Consider the following 4,252-nt stretch of genomic DNA (forward strand, 5'->3'; position numbering starts at 1 on the left):
AAAAGAAATTAAGTTAAATCAAGTCAAATTTAAGATTTTTTTTTTTACCCGGGAAGCGTTTCAAGATTACTATCCAAATTTAGTAATTGTTCTTATATTTTTTAGTAAAATTTACTATATTTTTTTCTCCGTGTAGGGTTATGATTATAATAATAAGACTCACAACCCCTTCCCAGGTAAAATAATCATCAAAACTATTTTAGTTTTAACCCACTGTAATCGTTATTTTGGCGATCACAGTTCCTTTGATACATTTTGTTTCATTCAAATATATGACTATTGTCAATAAATATTTTATTTCGCCATCTTTATTTACTACCAGCATTGAAAATATCGTTCAACAAAAGAAATTTTCGACTTTCTTTGGGGGGTTGTCTGTTTTGCCCACCCTGGATAATTTTTTTAGGGGGTATCCCATTCTGCCCCCAAAAAAGGAAATTTTTCCTTTAAGGGCAGCCGAAAATTTTTTCTATTCACTTTATCATTAAAAAAATATATCTAACGTATTTGAGTCTCGAAAAACTTAGTATTTCCTTAACTACCTCGTTATGCCCCACCTCCTTTCCCTTCATATATGTATATATTTTTTTCTGATACCTTTGTTATCGTTCTTATCAAAGAGTTTCATAACTGTTCGAAGCAATTATCAGCTCAATGTCATTTCTTTTAGTCAGTCTTATCTGTTCAAAAACAATTAAATTAAATTGTTCAGGATGTGGTCGATTATATTTAGTGCAACAAATACAAGCTCAAAGTTTTCTATGTAATATACATATATACCACCGACGTCATTTGTACACTTTCAAAAGTTGAATATATAAGGAGGAAATATTTCCCTTGTACTTCATAATTTTGCTATTCGTCTAAATAACAGGTACGTTTAGCTCTAATATCAGTTTAAATGAACTTTTTAGTTCAAATACGACGTCACGATAATTTTAATTTGCAACCTCAATAAATAAAAATTATTTTGTCCACCAGTTCATTGCTTATTTCATTTTCTGTCACAGTTTCTTACCGGTTCAGCTGAAACATGATGAAAAGTGTCTTGTTGATTTTAATGATTGGATCATTAATTGTTGCAACTATGGGCTGTGAAAGTACACCGCGTAAATGGGTAAGTATCGAATTACAACTTACTCAATACACTGTAAAAAATTTTTGGACTGGACATTCGACGTATGATGAATGAATCCGGAGCGAACTCGGAATGGATGGCTTTTTATTTATTTAATCCCTTGGATTGAATTTCACCCCAAATGGGGAGTATGAGAATGATTCTGAAGTTAGTAGACAATTATCAATTTGTTGATTTTTTTTCAACAAATCAATTAAAAAGAAAAAAGAAAAAAATGCACATGTAGAAAATTTAAAAAGCTATAGGTGCAATTTGTTGAAAAAATTTTTTTTTCCAATAGATTTTCGTTTATAAAAAAATCAAAAAATTATTAGACCTCGGCTAACTTCGGCTTCTGGAGTGCACTCTTTATGCACAGAAAAAATGTATGTCTTGACACAATAATTTTTTTCGCAGCCCTAAAAATTTTGTATCCCCCCCAAGAAAATTTTGGATTTCAATTTATGGTGCAAAAAATTTATTGGGGCGAGTAAAAATTTTTTCCGCCAATAAATACTTTTTTCTGCGTGAAAAGTGAATTTTTTTTCAAAACGCCGGAACTTTGGTTGACGTCGGCTAACTTTAGTATCATAGAGTGAATTCAGATTGAAGTAATAGTATATTACATACCTAGGCCAGTAAAATAAGAAAAGTCTCAGAGCACATGTAATTGTTGGCCGAGGCGAAGCCGAGGCTGACAAACATGTGGTCTGAGGCTTTCTTTTTTACTGGCCAAGGTGCGTATACTATTTTTCTGCTCGACGAAGCCGGAAAGTTGCAACTTCGTTTAGGGCAGCGGCCCGAAAGTTGCCACTTTCCGGCCGAAGGGCAGAAAAATAACTTTTAGCAGTGTATGTACTTAGTTATTAAAAGTTGTTATAATTATAAAATTTTAATTTTTGCATCACAGTGTCATCCGGTTGCTGGTTATACTTGCTGTGACCCACTGGAGTGCAATAAAGGCTGGTTCAAGCAAGGAATTTGCATCAGGGAACAAGATCCATTTTATAACGGAAAATAATAAACGAATTCAAATAGATAAATCTTTTGACAGCTACCCTATCATTTATATTTAAAGTGAATAGAAAAAATTATCAGCTGCTGGGAGTACTAAACTGTCGCCTATCGCACACTTCAAAAAACATATCGTGCAGTATCATTGTTTTTTTTTTTTTTTGCAAGTAATGAACCAAGCATCGATAATCAACACGTAAGAAAGTCACATATTATGATTATCTTTATCTATAGTCACTTGTGTATTTCTCAATAAAAATTTTATGAAAACTCTCGTTCGATGTTTATAAATTATGACTTTAATCATTTATGCTTTCGATACAATTTATGAATATAAATTAATAAATAATAATATAATATTATTCATCAATATTTATTATTAATCATTAAATCATATATTTAAGAATTTTATTTACTGGATAAAAATAAAAATGTCGCGTGGCCCAAAACAGTAGCATCGGTCGCGTGTCGCTATTTTCTGTTTAGCTGTTAAATTTTTTTCGGGTTACCGGCTACTTTTTTACGGCAGTATAATGACCATATCAACCCCTTTTTTAAGGAAAGAAAGTAAATATAATTTTACGACGAGCGATATGCCACAACAAAAGGGGTTTGTAAACATAGTAAAACAGCAACCGGTTAAAAAAGGCTACTGCCCTGGTAGAAAGGGATCATTGGCCAAGGCTCGGACCAGGCGTTGGCCAGTCGTCATGCCAGAGTCCCGAGCCTTGCGGTCAAGCCTTGGCTGAACCATTAGGTGAGCATTGGCCAAAGCCTTGGATGATGTCCATGTCCCAAGCCTTGGGGAACAAAATATCAAGCCTCGGCCGAGTCTTGGGAAACGAAAAATTGAGCCTTGGCCAACACGGAAAAAAATAAATAGAACTGGCTACCATATCAGATAGTAGTCAGTGCCATCTGTAGAAAAAAAAAATTGAGATAGCAGTGGGTCCTATCTACGTAGTACTGGCTACTCTCTACATTGTACTCAGCGCCATGTCGGATGTTGCTCACTACTATCTTACATATTTCACTCTTACATATTGCCCAGTTCTATGTACATATATACTGTACGACTTTCCGTAGTCGTCGCCTCACACGGCACCACCTAACCTATTTAAGCATCCATTTTCGCGTCTATTTTGTGTATCGGGTATAATTGTTGCCAGCAGACGCTTAATAAATGAATTATTTTATTTAATCAAAATTATTTATCTATCATTTATTTATTAATGATAAAGATTTTTACACGTCTCATATCATTTGCAACGCACGTGACGTTAGATAGGGCTCAGAACGAGACGGTTTAGCTGTCAGAACGATACGGTATAGGTCTCAGAGCTATGTACCGTATTGTTGTCAGAATGATATAGTAGATCGTTGCAGTAACAATCTAGTAGATAACTTTTTCGTATTGTTACTGTAACTATACAGTATATTTTTTTCTCCGTGTATATATGATAAATCATATATTAATCAATATTAATAATTTTGCCGCCATATATGTTCAGTTATTTACCATATATTTTTAACTTCCCGCTAAGAAAATTGTAAATTTTCAAAAATTCGGGATGTTATTCGTTTCGGTCCGATTTACGAAAATCGAATTTCTATCAGATTTTGACGTTTTGAAGATCTAGGAAGCTCTCCTGACTAATTTCACGGTGATGTCCAAGTGTATGTATGCATGTATGTACGTACGTATGTAAATACCTGTATCTTTTGAACGGATAAACCGATTTTGAACTTTAAGGTGTCATTCGACGCGGCTTGTCAATATCTTGAAGCTGTAAGAAATTGGGCTTGATCGGTAAGGCTCGTTCAGAGATATTCCAAAAATAAAATTTTTTAAAAAATGTTCTTTTTGGATAACTTTTAATGTGCCCGATGGATTAATTCCAAAATCGACTGGGCTCTGAAGCTTTATAAGCCGCGTCGATTGCCACCTCAACCGTCTCAATCGGTTTATTCGTTTGAGAGATATCGTTGATGAAAGAAATAGTGAAAAACGTTTTTTTTTCGAATATTACAAAAAAATTGAATCAATCGATTTCAAAATCTAATCAGTTCTAGAACTTAATAAAACACGTCGATTGCCACCTTAACCGTCTCAATTGGTCG

The 4,252-nt window shown here is 33.9% G+C and overlaps 1 long non-coding RNA gene across 1 annotated transcript; it reads left to right on the forward strand.

Annotated features, from left to right (window-relative positions):
* Positions 1-400: 400 nt before the first annotated feature.
* LOC130671202 (uncharacterized) lies at positions 401-2,376 on the forward strand. The gene is made up of 3 exons (XR_008990484.1): positions 401-874; positions 1,011-1,117; positions 2,028-2,376. It is a non-coding gene; the product is annotated as an uncharacterized LOC130671202 (long non-coding RNA).
* Positions 2,377-4,252: the final 1,876 nt, after the last annotated feature.

Source organism: Microplitis mediator, chromosome 7 (assembly GCF_029852145.1).
Source record: "Microplitis mediator isolate UGA2020A chromosome 7, iyMicMedi2.1, whole genome shotgun sequence".
In the NCBI taxonomy this organism is placed as follows: Eukaryota; Metazoa; Arthropoda; class Insecta; order Hymenoptera; family Braconidae; genus Microplitis; species Microplitis mediator.